This window comes from Bos grunniens, chromosome 18 (assembly GCF_055505025.1).
Source record: "Bos grunniens cultivar Pamir isolate PY7600 chromosome 18, Bosgru_T2T1.0, whole genome shotgun sequence".
Classification (NCBI taxonomy): domain Eukaryota; kingdom Metazoa; phylum Chordata; class Mammalia; order Artiodactyla; family Bovidae; genus Bos; species Bos grunniens.
In genome coordinates this window covers 31,261,933-31,277,983 of record NC_141182.1, presented here as the reverse complement: position 1 = coordinate 31,277,983, position 16,051 = coordinate 31,261,933, and the positions used below count along the sequence as shown (strand labels likewise).

Genomic DNA, 16,051 nt, shown 5'->3' with positions numbered 1-16,051 from the left:
ATCTCAGAAGAACACCAAATGCTAGTTGATTTTTAAAAATTTTTAATTAGTTAATTAATTTTTGGCTGTGCTGGGTTTTCGTTGCTGCACAGGCTTCTCTCTGGTTGTGGCAAGTGGGGGATACTCTAGTTGAGCACGGGCTTCTCATTGTGGTGGCCTCTCTTGATGTAGAACACAGGCTCCAGGGTGCTCAGGCTTCAGTAGTTACAGCTCCCGGACTCTAGAGCACAGGCTCAACAGTTGTGGTACATGGGCTTAGTTGCTCTGTGGCATGTGGGCTCCTCCCAGATCAGTGATCAGACCTGTGTCTCCTGCATGGGTAGGCGGATTCTTTACCACTGAGCCACCAGGGAAGCCCCTGCTAACTGATTTTTTTAAATGATTTCTAAAAAAATACAAAATTCTCTATATTTCAAGTCTCACCGTGTATCAACTTCATGATACATTTAAAAATTATCAATCCATTCATTCATTTCTTTGCTTACATTCACTTATTTGCTTAATAAAATCTTATAAAGTACTGCTTACTATTTGTGACCCAGGGATAAAATTGAGTTAGTTAGTGTATTAATTTTCTAGAGTTAGAACCACAAACTAAGTATCTAAAACAACAGAAATTTGTTGTCTTACAGTTCTGGTGGTGAGAAATGTGAAATCAAATTGTTGGCAGAGTTAGTTTCTTTTGAAAGCTGTGAGGAAAGATTCTGTTCCAGACATCTCTCTTTGGCTTGCAGATCTCTGTCTTTATGTTCATATGACATTCTCCTTGTCTATAAGTCTCCCTCCTGTTTTTTTCCCCATCACGAAGGGAAACCAGTCATATTGGATTAAGGCTCACCCTAATGATCTTATTTTAACTTAACTGCCTCCGTAAAGACTGTGTCTGTAAGGAAGGTCATATTACGAGTTACTGGGCATTAGGATGTCAATAAAAGTTTCTTGGAGGGCAGAATTCACCCATAACAGAATTAAGAACTTATACTCTATTGAGAGATCCAAAAATATAGGTTAATAAACACTTGAACATTATCCAGCATGGACTCTGTTCAAAGGAGTTACATATGGGCAGAAAGAAGAGGTTGGATATATAACAATTTATTGTTTTCTATCATTAAAAAAAAAGAGACTGGATTTCTTTTTACAAGACAGATAAAGTAAAATTTGCTCTATTCTGCTCAAATCCTCCAGGCACTGGCTGTCTGATCACACTCATGGGTCCTGAGCTGTTTATTCCTGTTATTTTGTAATGGAAGAACAAAACCAACTCTGGAAACTTTTTACCTCAAAAATGCATGTGGCATTTTATTTAAAGTGCCAGAATTGCCAGTATTTTCTTTCTTTCTTTTTTTTTTTTTTCAAATTTATTCTCTGCCCTTCTCCTGTTCCACTTCATATGGCAAACCATGTTTCCTGGGCTCCCTTGCTAATTAGCTTCTGGCTCCGTTTAGCCAATGGGAAACTTTGGTGAGAGATCAGAGAATAAAGTGAAAGTTAAAGTGAAATCGTGTCCGACTTTTTGCGACCCCATGGACCGTAACCTACCAGGCTCTTCTGTCCATGGGATTTTCCAGGCAAGAGTACCAGAGTGGGTTGCCATTTCCTTCTCCATAAAGTGCCAGAATTGCCAGTATTTTCTAAGAATTATTTGTCCATTTGGACTAACCTTATTTTAAAAGGATAAAATGCCTATTTTTATAAGCACTAAAATCAAGCAAAATGAACAGCAATCTGCAGGAGACTGTAAATCATATACTTGGTTGAACATATCAATCTGTATGATAATTTAATAAAACCAATTGTGTAGACTAGTGTTTATTAATTTTTAGAGAAATACATTGCTGCTAAGTCACTTCAGTCGTGTCCGACTCTGTGCGACCCCATAGACGGCAGCCCACCAGGCTCCCCCATCCCTGGGATTCTCCAGGCAAGAACACTGGAGTGGGTTGCCATTTCCTTCTCCAAGGCATGAAAGTGAAAAGTGAAAGTGAAGTCGCTCAGTCCTGTTTGACTCTTCTCGATCCCATGGACTGCAGCCTACCAGGCTCCTACATCCATGGGATTTTCCAGGCAAGAGTACTGGAGTGGGGTGCCATTGCCTTCTCCGAGAGAAATACACTAGATACTTGATATTTTAATTGCATGAACAATGTTCATTATTTCCTCTATTCTGATGGAGGTTCACAGTAATGCAAATGTATAATAATGCCATTTAACTTACAATACAAATTTGAACTTTTCAACTCTAGAAATATATTTTTAAAACTCAGCAACATAAGCCAGAACATGACCCTGCAGAATTTGGAAGGAATTTTGTTTTTTGTTTCCTTTGTTTGTTTGTTTAATCACACTCGTAAATATGTGGTGTTCCTTTCATGAGGCATAAAACAGGGTCTTACTCCCACCACTCTTCTATTTCAAGATATTCATCATGAATTAAGTATAACTGAAAGATGTTCTTCTCATCACTCCACCAATGTCACAATGCGTGAAGGTATGCTGAAATCCTAAAAGTCACTATGCATTCAATATCCTCTTTTGTAGATTCCTTCTTTTGGTTTCTTTTCCTGACATTTTTCAAGAAACAGATCATATTTTGGACACACTAAAATTTAGCTCCAGGCATCTAAGTGCCTCTTCCTAACCTCCTTTTCCCCTAGCTGGTATTCATTTTTATCTCCAAAGTAAAGGACATTTCTTCGTTCCCACTAACATCCTGAATAATAGTCCTTGAGATCTGTTATAAAAGTCTTTAAAAAAAAAGCGCATATATAATTGATTTCAACCAGTCATAATCATACCCAATTTATAAGTTTTATTACTGTTTCCTTGAATTAGGGGAACACTGTCATTTAAAAGCATGCTATCAGTACTTAACATAGAAATAGCCAAGAGCTGAAAATATACAACCTCAAAAGCCTAGCAATTCCACTAATAATCACTCAATGAAAATTCATGAACATGATTACCAAAACACATATACCAGGTACATGGATATATTCAGTTAGTAAGCAAGCACATTTAAGCTGCATATTTAGGGTTATTGAATCTTTCCATGTGTAACTATTAAGGTGAGGTTGAGAAAACTTTATAGGGAAACAGGAAAGTCTACCTCTTAAGGAACATCTATGTATTTAATCAGTTGATTCATCATCTATCTGTAATGTGCACATATATGTATTAGGGATGGGGATCACAGTATTTCTTTCATCACTGCTCTTCATTTTTTTAAAGACTAATGTTTGCAAAGGATTCTGCACTTTCTGCATCTTCCATTCTTAGTAGCAGCCAAACCAGGATTTTATGCCCTGCAGAGTGTTTTAGCCTAAAGTAGGTCAATATCACCACTGAGAAAAACTAGGTAGGATTAGAAGTTCTGATTCAAATTGAAAAGATGATCTCCAAAACTCTGAAACACGTTTATCACTAAAGCCCACATAGGAATACATACTGTTTGTAGAAGAGAGACTTTGGGATGTTAGAGGGATGTAAATAATATTTTATATTCATTTTCATGGATTCAGGAAATAATACGAATGCCTAATTTTACACACACACTGTATAGTCTATAAATTCGGTGGAGAAACAAAGATGGGTATGGTTTGTAGTTTCTGCTCTTGCATAGCTCTTTCTCTTAACAGGAGAGACAGATAGGTAAAGAGATAATTACCATATCACAGAGAATCTTAATCTGAAGTTTACTGACCCTTAAGTGGTAAAGGAGACTATAGCTGACATCTGTGTTTCTATCAAAACAGCATATTAGCTTTCTAAGGGGTCATGCTATACTGCAAGTACATCATTTATTTAGGGAATAAATACTTTGCCTTCTGTTCTTACCCTCTTAGCTGTCACACACACACACACACACACACACACAGTACACACACAACAGTGAAATGGATTTGGAAAAAAGTTGGTTCAAATAGGAAAGCATTGCTGTATATAAATCACAGTAGTCCCAAAGAGTAACTCAGATAATTAGAATGTTTTATCTGTAACTGCCCTACTTCTAAAATGCTTGTCCAGGCTACTACAATTCAAACATCTCAGCTATCTAAATACTGCTGATATTTCATTAATTTGGTGAACTTAAAGTCTATTTATTGGCAATCTTCTTATCAGTGCCCTCGGTGAATATTGCTAATGATCAAGAAACTGTTAGTCTGCCTTAATATATGTATGAAATCTTTAACTCCATACTGTAGCCAGGCTCAACCAATTGATCTGTGTTGGTTCATAATATGCTACCTGTTGGTCACTGCTTTTCAATTCTAAGTTTAGAAAAAGAAAATCACACATTTAGGAATTGAGTATGGACTTCAGAATAAATGATAAATGGATTGTCATGTAAGCATATTCTTTCAATAGTAAACATAAAAATAAAAGAGAGTCCATGAATTTGGGGACATTTTTACCTTAGAGGAATGCATTCTGTGAGCACTACCTGTTCTTTATCATTTCCCAAACCTCCACTATGTGTCAGGCACTGTGTCAGTTCCTGAAGAAATGAGGATGAATACAGTTATGCCCATGGCCTTGAAGACCTTGCAATCTCATAACTGAGACAAATAAAGCCAATAGTTGCGAGACAGTGATATGGGTACTTGGGTGTTGGTAGGTACAAGGCACTACGGGGTCCTTACCACTGTCAACAGGTGAAGATTTTATTGGAATCATTAAGGGATACTTTATAGAAGTGACCTTAAACTCTCTTGAAAGACATTTCAGAGTTAGATAAGAGCCAAAAAAAAAAAAAAAAAAAAGGAAAGGAGTCCAGGTTAGCCCTGGAGGCAAAAGGGGAATAAGGCCAGTCATACATTCAGGTCTTTCTGAATGCAGAATACTTGTTTGAACCCACAGATTTATATTCAGCAAAAAACTTGAGATAAGTCACTTAAAGCTCTGAGTCCATGTCAAAAATCGTATTCCAACTTCTTTCCCCTGGACAAGTTGTCTTGTCTCCAGTTGCTGAAAAATTACATTCTGCAGCTTTCTTTCTCCTGTATTGACAAATGGTTAAATGGAAAGGGAGGTCAAAAAAGGAAATCAATGTGATTTTACACAGTCCTCATTACTAGGTCAACCATGTCTTCTGTGTGCATACTCAAGCTGGTTTCCTTGCTCTCAGTCAGGCTTTTAAAAGGTTGTTTGCTGGCTGAACTGTCAGCTCAGGGAGAGAAAAAAATTAGTTTTCAAAATCTGTCTCCAATAAAGAAAAGTAACGGAAAACCTCACACACCGCATCTATGATTCTATTTTTAATTATCATCATTAAAGCAAAACCAAGGAGGAACCACTAATTGTCTGGTCCTTTCCATTTAAAATAAAGAACCATGAAGAGTTGCAGCTGGAAGGGTCTTTAGGGATCATCCATGTCAAATATCCTTTCCCCCTTTATTTTATAAAAATGGAAATTGGTGCACAGAAAAGTCAAGTGGCTTGCCCAAGGTGACAAATTAAGCTAATGGCTGAACCTGAGCTGGGTCCCAGTAGAATGTGTTCAGCAGCCTAGGAATTCGAATCTGCAGAGCCAGGGAGAACAGTTATTTTGAGTTACAATTTATTTCTTTAAAAACAAAGCTTAATATTTAACATAAAAATTTTATGTGATATCACCTTGTAGCTATTTATCTGTGGCTTTCTCTCTGTGTGTTGGGTGAGGAGGACATTGGTTCTCAAAACTGGCTGCACATTAAGATCACTTAAAAAAAATCAGTATCCAGTCTCCCCTCCATAGCGATTCTAATTTAATTGGCCTGGGATGGTATCCTAACATCTGTATAGTTAAAGTTCCCTACATGACTCTAATGCAAAGTCAGTATAGAAAACAATTGCTTGGACCCAGCATCATAATGAGGATTCAGTTGTTCACAAACCTGCCCATATTGACATACCACGTTACTGCTAATTATTTACTATTTTCTTCTTATTGACTAATATTTAACTTGTGTACATTTATTTTATGTCACTCTGACAAATGATAAATACCTACTTTAAAATGAAATAAACATGATATAACCAAAATATGATTATTAAATATTAGATAACATTGCTTATCTGAAACTTTGAGCCTAAAACCTTTCTTTGCTGAACATTGAGATGCCATATATAAGGAAAATGGTTAAGATGATCACATGACACCAAGACATTCTTCCTGATATGAGTGGGTAGATTGACAGAAAAGTGTAAAGGGCGTATTTTTCAAAACATGTCTGTTCTCTTACAGTGTTGTCTCACAATACGAGTGGTAAATGTCCCGTACTTTGATAATCTGTGATTTAACATACAGGAGGATGCATGGAATTTTGTCTTTATTTCACGCATCTGCAAACATATCAAGGCACTCACCTTTTGTCTCAGTTTTTCCTGTTTCTCTTAGTGAGCTATGAACCACACTGCACTGCCTAAAGTTGATAATTTCCAACTACATTTAACTCCCTAGGTATCTTGATGCTTCTTTCATGAGAAACCTATAACAAAATGGGGCATGGCAGGTCCACTCCTCTTATTTCCCTCTTCCTTCCAAAATTGCAGAGACAGCCCACTAGATTAGTCAGGTACAGGCAAACTGTTTATCACTGGGTTTGAGAAATTTCAGGGAATAATCAAACACAGGAAACAAGAAGTCAAGTGTAAGTTGACTATATTCTGCTGTCGCAGATGAAGACATTTGAATAAATAGGCCCCCCAGGATGGAAGAGACCTAGAGATATGTCCCTACCAGAAAAGGGACACTGATGACTCGGCCAACACAGCCTGAAGAGGACAGTAGAGGAGGTAGAGGTGATAAGGGAAGGGCAGCAGCAGACACCACACAGAGCGTGGGTCACATACATACTCATCACAGTTATATTCCCCCAATTTTTTTTTTTTTTTGGAGAAACTTTTATACTTGGAGACCCCTAGCCAGCCTTCTAACCCACTCCAATGTTCTTGCCTGGAGAATCCCAGGGATGGGGGAGCCTGGTGGGCTGCCGTCTATGGAGTCGCACAGTCGGACACGACTGAAGTCTTAGCAGCAGCTGCAGCAGCCAGCCTTCTCAAGGCAAACGATCAGACTCGCCTCCTTGTGTGTGCAGTCAGTTTACAAGGTTAACCATTTTCATACTGTCTCTGGGTTGTTCTTTACTTTTTTGTCTGTTTATCTTTATTTTTCCCCTCTCTCACCTTCCCCTTCTCTGTTTTTGCTTTTTGTTACTTGTCCAGACTCCAAGACCATCTCCCTCATATACAAATAATTAACATTTGAAGTAATCCTTTGAAAAAATATATGTATACCCTTACCCCCAAAGCCCCCACTTTCCCCACACCCACTCTCCACAAAGTGATCAGTCTCCCTAAATCCTTCCCCCTTTACTCCCTTAGGAGCTGATCTGCATTGTAAGCGGTGCTCAGATTGCTGCAGGATGGATGTGCGGGTCTGAGGTCTCAGATCCCGGGAAGCGAGGTGGACAAGTCAGGGCTGCCTCTTACTCACAACGGCAGGTGTGGTACCCCACAGCTCTATCTCCCTTACAACCTCACCACCAGGCTGAACTGCAGGCGTGCCAGTTCCTCTCACTATTTGGTTTAAGTACACGCCTCACTAGGATACACACTGAACTCATCTCAAGGAAGGAGTCATTCTTAAAGTTAGCAAGGTGCTTGCATCTTCCTTGGATCAGTGGTTCTCAACCTTAGTTACAAGTTCTAATCATCTTAGAACAACAGTACTAATAACTTAGCCCTACTAGAGATATATATGCATACTCAGGATAGAGATCAGCTTAATATTTTAAGCCATCATGTGATTTAAATGCCTAACAAGTTTTATCCCATTATGCTTTGGAATTAGGTGCCTCTATCATTACGTATTAAGAATCATTTAACATATAGTATTTATTTGGTTTCCTTAATTTTTTATTTTGGTTGTGGGCAATGCGTGGAGCTATATTGGCTTTTAATGTTCTTCAGTATTTTGGCTACCTGATGCGAAGAGCCAACTCATTGGAAAAGACCATGATGCCAGGAAAGATTGAAGGCAAAAGGAGAAGTGGTGGCAAAGGAGGAGATGGTTAGATGGCATCACTGACTCAATGGATATGAATCTACACAAACTCTGGGAGACAGTGAAGGGTAAGGGAAGCCTGGTGTTTTGTGGTCCATGGGGTCACAGAGTCAGAGATGCTTAGCAACTGAACGATAGCAACAATGTTCTCCAGGTTCCCAAGGAAGAGCTCAAGGCATTATATACATGCATGTATACATACATATAGACATAAACACGCATACACATACATTCTAAAATCCAGCAGGGTCCCCTGTTGCTTTTAAAGGCCAGTGATCTTGGGTGGTCTGCTTCTTCAAACTCAACTTACAATCTTTCTTCTTTCCTTCTTAGGCTCCAGACACCCCTAATACCATTTCATTTTGTGGAAAAAGCAAAGCTCCAAACAGTTTTAAAGACTTTGCTCATGTTGTTCCAAAGGCCTGAACAGTCACACCATTTTAGCCTCCTCAAACATACACACATACACACCCTTTGAATGCTCAGAGTCATTCTTCAAATCTCATTTTAACTATTACTTTCTCAAAAAGTCCACCAATATCATGTTTCTCTACCACGAAACTACAATGTAAAGTTGATACAATAACAACCTCTCACAGTATTGCATCTCAGTGTCACAGGCTTCCAGCACACAACAGGTTTATCCATGTATATTAGAAGAAAGATAAAGGAGGAGGAAGGGTGGGTGGGAGAAAGGATGGACAGATGGAAGGAAGGAAAGGAGGAAGGAGGGGCAGTGGGAGAATGAAGGCAGGCAAGCAAGTGTATTCTTGGAATAAGGCACCTCTCCTCTAGACAGGAAATCCAACATGTCTTCTTAAAACACAAATATAACCAAAATAGCAGTTTATTCTTACAAAGTCATCTATCTTGAGAACAGAATGTCTTTGTTAGGCAATAGGTATATTCTGTATAAACCTCTACACTCTCAGACATTTCAATAATGCAGAGTTTCATTTATATCCATTATGAACTTAAAATAATTTTGAATTATTTTTAATTGACTTGATCCTTAATTTATGGTGGTTACTTGACAATGGCCATCATTTCTCTTTCCATTCATAAATCCATTCTATAAAAAACAACTTACACTTTCTCATGTGCTGCTTATATAGAACAGATATTTTGATAACTGTAGCTAACAGCAGTACAATCTGTTAGCACATTTGAAGAGATAAGGACAGAGAGCAGAAGTATTTGGCTTCCTTTTAGGCGAAATGTGGTGGTTGTATGTTTGCAACACAGGCAAAGACAAGCTATTTATTGAAAATCTGGTATCTTATGGCTCAAATGAAGATGAGAATTTTAATATTGGCCAAATAGTCATCACTGTAATGAATGGTACTGTAAATGAATGGAAAGTATTTATTGGTTTGCAGCAGAGCAATGTCTACATTGTATAAAAATTTTAACTAAAATCAGAGTATTCTCACTAGTAAAATGGAAACACAAAACACAAATAAGGATACCACTTTCAAATATTTTTATCTGAGCAGGGGAAGTGAGGGGGCTTGCCCTGTAAGGACATGACTCTGCTAAGGGGTACACAGCTATTAAACTCAGCCCTGCAATGATGAGAAAATATTTTCACTTCCAGAGATAGACGAGTAAGTGTGTGACATACAGAAAAGCAGCTCTATCTTTTGTTTCTTATAAAGAAATTGTACCACTAATGCTCTTTCCACTTGCTGTCTGCCTCTGAAATCCCCTTATCCTCTTCTGATAGACAGACACAAATTGAATTACCAAACAAGCTTTAAAAAAAAAAAACCACCTAGGGGCAACCAGTAACCTCTATTATCAAACACTGTCTCGCCACTGCCATCTTGTGGGCAGGATGCTACCATGCACTTCTTTTGGCCAAATCAGGGAAACCATGTTGGTATCTTCCCAGGATTAAGAGTTAGAAACTGCAAACCAATAGACACTCAAAAGGAACAGAGGGGAAACCTCTTCCACTGAGTTTCTGCTGAATGATACCAGCTGAACTATTATCATGTTTAGATGCATATATATATATATATATATATATATATATATATATATATATATATATTCCCCCCCCCCCAAACAACTGCTGTTACAGTTAAAGGTCAGCAGAAAAGGCTTCCCTTGTTTCTTTTAGTTTGTATATGTTTATATGTAAGTGTACGTGTGTGTGTGTGTATAAAGTATATGAATATGTGTGTGTGTGTGTGTATATATATATATATATATATATATATTTGTTTATACATAAAGGACTTCCCTGGTGCCTCAGATAGTAAAGCGTCTGCCTGCAATATGGGAGACCCAGGTTCGATCCCTGGATTGGGAAGATCACCTGGAGAAGGAAATGGCAACCCACTCCAGTATTCCTGCCTGGAGAATCCCAGGAACGGAGGAGCCTGGTAGGCTACAGTCCATGGGGTCGCAAAGAGTCGGACACGACTGAGCGACTTCACTTCACTTCATGTATTTGTTTATTTGGCTGTGCCAGTCTTAGTTGCTGCTGCTGCTAAGTCGCTTCAATCGTGTCCGACTCTGTGCGACCCCATAGACGGCAGCCCACCAGGCTCCTCTGTCCATGGGATTCTCCAGGCAAGAACACTGGAGTGGGTTGCCATTTCCTTCTCCAATGCAGGCAAGTGAAAAGTGAAAGTGAAGTTGCTCAGTCGTGTCCGACTCTTAGCGACCCCGTGGACTGCAGCCTACCAGGCTCTTCTGTCCATGGGATTCTCCAGACAAGAGTACTGGAGTTGGGTGCCATTGCCTTCTCCGAGTCTCAGTTGAGGCATGCGAAATCTTTAGTTGCAGCATGAGAACTCTTTGTTGCAGCCTGTGGGATGTAGTTCTCTGATGAGGGACTGAATCCAGGATCTGCATTGGGAGTTATAGCGTCTTAACCACTGGATCACCAGGCAAGTCCTTATATTTATATAACATATGTAAGTTATATATACGCTCATAAGTGTGTATGTGTGTGTGTATATATATATATATATATATGACTTTTAGTAAATAAGTATTTACTGCAGATTATAAAATAAAACATGAAGCAGTGTCCCCAGGTATATTAAATTTACTATAAACACTTTAATAAGATAATAGGAAGCAATATCATATTATTTTTAAAATTCTGGGAGGCTATACACCCAAACATTCCTTGTAGTTTGATAAGATTATGGGTGACTAATGTTTGTCTTATAACTGCCTATCCTCCTCTCATCTCATCACCTGTCACTGAGCAGGAAAAGCAGTTCCATTGAGACTGGTCATTTACAATGCAGGACCAGGTCTGAACTGCGACTGCAGTGTGTAAAAGTGATAATGAAGTCAGAGACGGCCTGGAAAAAGGGAAGAGACAGGATATGAAATGACTGAAGGCATTTGACTTTGTCCACAATGTGAAAATGAAAAAAATTCCAGATCAAAATGTAGTGGAAAAGAGCTGGGTTGGGTGTCTGAATAACTTGTTTATAATTAAAAGTCTGCTTGAGTATGGGTTAATATTGGGAAAACAGTTTACTTTTCTGGGAGAGTTTCACCATCTGTAAACTGAAGAGGTTAGAACAGTTAACTCAAACTTTTCTGAGCTTTTACGTTGTTTGATGATAAAACTGATGTTGGGATGGGAGTTTCACCATCTGTAAAAGAAGAGGTTAGAACAGTTAACTCAAACTTTTCTGAGCTTTTACACTGTTTGATGGTAAAACTGATGTTGGGATGGGATGTTGGGAGCATAGTTGGCCCAAGTGATATTGTCCTTTGTCTTGGTTGGGTTTTCAGTTACGCGATTATTCTGCAGTTGCAGGAGGTTAACTATTGGGATTAAATGGAGGGCTACTGTGGGCAGACATCTGAGGAAAGGGCTGTGGATGGAGGGAGTCACGAGGGCTGTGGTACCTACAGGTGCTGGGATAACTAGGACCTGGAAGGCAGATGTGAAGCAAGTTTGAGAAGCAGCTCATTTTGTCTTCCAAGGCCCCATCTCTCCATTTAGATGTACAAACTCTATTCCTTATCAAAACTTGCTCTCAAAAAGGTATGTTGAGCTAATAACAGTAAAGAACAAGTCACCAATGCTACCTTAAAGGGAGGCTTCTTAAGTCAAATTAAAGCTAAAAGTTTCAAGTCGGGGGAAAAAAATAACATCCTGTCGATTCTCCAACAAATCAGGAAAACATTTTTTGAGGTAGGAAAATTCTACTCCACCTGCTCAGACTGGTAGTTATGAGAGGAAATGTCTGTATATCCTCTGTTTATTTTAGTTGGAACCCTTGTCTGTATTTCCACCCAGGGATTTAGAAAATAGGACACAATACATCGATGGTGTCACACGCAGTTAGTACCCTGGTGAATTGCTAATGAGGCGACTCCAGCTCCAAAGAGGCATTTTAAATAAGCCCAAGAATATCTCATATCTTCACAAATTGCTCTTATAAATTAATAAGTACATACACATAGCATACAAAAATGAAAATTAATTCTGGAAACAAGGACCATGGGCACACTGAGTTAGGTGCTAAGAATGAGGCAAGGGGGAAGTCCTATGGCCATAGGGGTCACAGAGCTGATCAGTGCGGGATCAGATACAGAACATCTCACTGTGATAGGAAGGTAAGGAGAAAATAAGGTCTGTTTCAGAGAGTCAGGCTCAGAGTCAGGACAGGAAGGATCAGAAGCAGGTGTGATCAGATCTCACAGATGTGTCAGGCTGGTTTTTGAAGGAGCATAGGATTTTCTTTCATAAAAGAAATGGAGCAAAGGCAGGCAGGTAGAAAAGAAAACTGAGGAAAAAGAGAACCACTTCTTGAGGACATAAAATGCTAGAACATACTTCCTAAGAGGTGGAGCTAGAGAGAAAGTTTTGGCCTGAAAATAATTTTGAAGGAAAATTTTACAACTTAATGAGAGGCCCATAGGCTTTTGTAATCAGTTATAAATTGAGGTCCCAACTTGAACCAGTTCCAACATAAGGAAAGGGAAATCACACAAAACAAGCTACCTCTTAAAGTTTTAATGCTGAGAATCCCTTTGGATCGGACCTCATTTCAGACCTGTACCAAATTAAACTGAAACTTTAGAACTTGTGCAGTCCAATGGATATATGTGAGGCAAATAATGTGAGCCATATATGTAATTTTCATTTCTATAGTAGCCACATTGAAAAGCAAAAAATGATGAAATTAAAACCAAATTTAAGCTATGAAATGTATCTAAAATAAACTTTTCTATACAATTATTAGTAGAATATTTTACATTATTTTCTTAAACTAAGCTATCGGGATCCATTGTATGTTTTACACTAACTGCACGTCTTAACTTGAGCTCGTGATATTGCAAATACTCAGTAGTTACAAGTGGCTAATATTGGACAATACTTGCTCCTGTTAGTAGAGAAAAGGTGATCAAAAATCAGTTAATTATGATGTTGGCTACATACAAAGTTCCCTTTTAGAAGTTTTTATAAACTTTCTCTCTTTTCGAGTCTGAAAATTTTGCCATAAATGAGTGTTGAATTTTTTCAAATGCTTTTATCTACATTTGTGGACTGGAAAGTTCTTCATTCTTTGCTCTCTCAAATGTTAGATAAAATTCAGCAGTGAGTTATCAAAAATACGAGTAATAAAATGTTTGGTTAAGATTAGTATGCTTTATCTAAAATATTTGACTTGGATTGCATATTACTCTAATCTGGGACTAGAGTTTGCTTTGTGAGGTTTATCATTAGAAATTTAAGGTTGTTAGTCCTCCTATTACTCTTTTCATCTTGCATTAGTCTTGTTAAATCGTGTTTTTATGAACGTGTCCCTTTTTGGTTTCTGGCAGCGACCGCCATGGCCTGTTCATTGCTACAGGCACCAGATGCTCCCCCTTTACTTCTCATCATCACTTCCCTTCTTGGGAGATCACCTATCCATCAATATCTTCAGATTCAACCACCTCGGACTGAGCCCATCAAAGGCTTTGTTGGCAATGTCATTGGGACTATTTGCAGCCTAATTAATCTATCTTTGTGGTACCTCAAAACAGCACACACACACCGCCTTAATAGCTACAACCTCACACCCACTGGGGACCACAAACAGAGAATAAGCAGACTGGATGCACCCTGCAAGTCCTGTATTTGCATCATTTACTGCAAGATTAATGAGAGCAGCTGAAAAGCCAGAAGTGTAGAATAAAAACCATGGGTCTGGGTTTTAGAAAGCCTCCCATGCCACTTAAATAGAGTAATAACTTTAACCATAATAGCACAGTCTCTTGGGTAACATTAAGGCTTTTATTTTTGCATTACATTGTTTAGACACATTGCTTACTGTCAATGAAAGCTTGAAACCTGAAAATAATATTGATTAAAAGAAACCTCAAAATGGAAACAAATGTTTCTTTAAATGTTTAAAATGCAATTTTATATGGAGTAATCAAGTTTAAAGTGCATATATGAGTGTGTGTATATATATATGTATATATGTGTGTATATATATGTGTGTGTCAGATACAGTAATTCTGAAAGAATGAATATTTTGATCTTAAACATCTCTGAAAATAACCATAGTAATAAATGACATGGCAAAGAAGAAAATTATTAACTACCCAATAAAATCAACCAGAAAATACAAATCACAATAAGAAAGTAAAGTGAAAGTGAAAGTCGCTCAGTCATGTCCGACTCTTTGTGACCCCATGGACTATACAGTCCATGAAATTCTTCAGGCCATAATACTGGAGTGGGTAGCCTATCCCTTCTCCAGTAGGTCATCCCAACCCTGGAATCAAACCTGGGTCTCCTGCATTGCAGGCAGATTCTTTACCAACTGAGCTATCAGGGAAGCCCTACAACAATAAAACCCTCACTGAAAAGCAACAAAATCCTTTGGACTTGACATTAACTCCAGGCTCCTTGAATATGAAGCACTGTCATACCAGTATTTCAGTCTTGTGAAGTAAGCTGTGATGTGTTTCAGTTATTTCAATTATCAAGAAATGGATATCTGCATTACTTAAAGATGTACCAATTTCTTCCTTAAAATAAAATAATCCCTTATTGTAGCATTATTCAATTTTACTTGTGAAAATTCCATTTACTGTTTAAAATGGTATACATGTGGAATAAAGTTGAATCCACATGCAGATTGTGGTTTTCTGATGGAATCTGATGAACACAAAATCTGATGTTTGAAATCATGACATGAATCTAACTTAGGCTTCAACTCCTGATGTTAGGAAGTTGGTTAGAGAGGAATCTTGGCCTGTCTCAACACCAATATCATCATAAGGATCATATGGAGAATGGATGCCAGTGTTAATTGAAACCATCAGGTCTTTCAAAGATGGTCATTTATTTTATTTAAAATTTGTAATAGAGTATAGTTGCTTTACAATGTTTCTATTGTTTAGCAAGGTGAATCACATATCCCCTCTTTTCTGGATTTCCCTCCCATTTAGGGCACCACTGAGCATCAAGTAGGGTACCCTGTGCTATATAATAGGTTTTAATTAGTTATCTATTTTATACATAATAGTGTATATATGTCAATTCCAATCTCCCAATTCATCCCAAGCCCCTATTCCTCCTTGGTATTCATACATTTGTTCCTTACATCTGCATCTAAACTTCGGCTTTGCAAATAAGATCACATCTGTATCTTTTCTCTAAATTCCACATATATATGTTACTATATTTTTCTTATTCTGACTTACTTGACTTAGTATGACAATCTCCAGGTCCATCCATGTCTTTACGAATGATTCCATTTCATTCCTTTTTATGCATGAGTAATATTCCCTTGTGTATATCTGAAGCATACCTTCTTTATCTATTTTCCTGTTGGGAGACATTTGTTTCCATGTCCTGGTGACTGTAAACAGTGCTGCAATGAACACTGAGGTGCAAGTATCTTTTTGAATTATAGTTTTCTCTGAGTATATGACCAGAAATGGGTTTGCTGGCTTATATGGTAGTTTTATTTTTAGTTTTTTACGGAACCTCTATATTGTTCTCCACAGTGGCTGTACCAA

At 38.1% G+C, this 16,051-nt stretch overlaps 1 long non-coding RNA gene across 12 annotated transcripts in view; it reads left to right on the top strand.

Moving 5' to 3' along the window:
• LOC147353357 (uncharacterized) overlaps nucleotides 1-16,051 on the top strand; it is a 238,252-nt gene that overhangs the window by 199,163 nt on the left and 23,038 nt on the right. For 5 of the 12 annotated variants that reach the window (XR_015145042.1, XR_015145033.1, XR_015145038.1 and 2 more), the window contains exon 3: nucleotides 7,366-7,485. The exons of 4 other annotated variants lie outside the window; for them this stretch is intronic. This is a non-coding gene — a long non-coding RNA (uncharacterized LOC147353357). Of the gene's footprint in view, nucleotides 1-7,365; nucleotides 7,486-7,953; nucleotides 8,116-13,858; nucleotides 14,414-16,051 lie in introns of those variants that run through there. 3 more of the 12 variants (XR_015145041.1, XR_015145034.1, XR_015145044.1) reach the window with 2 other exon arrangements.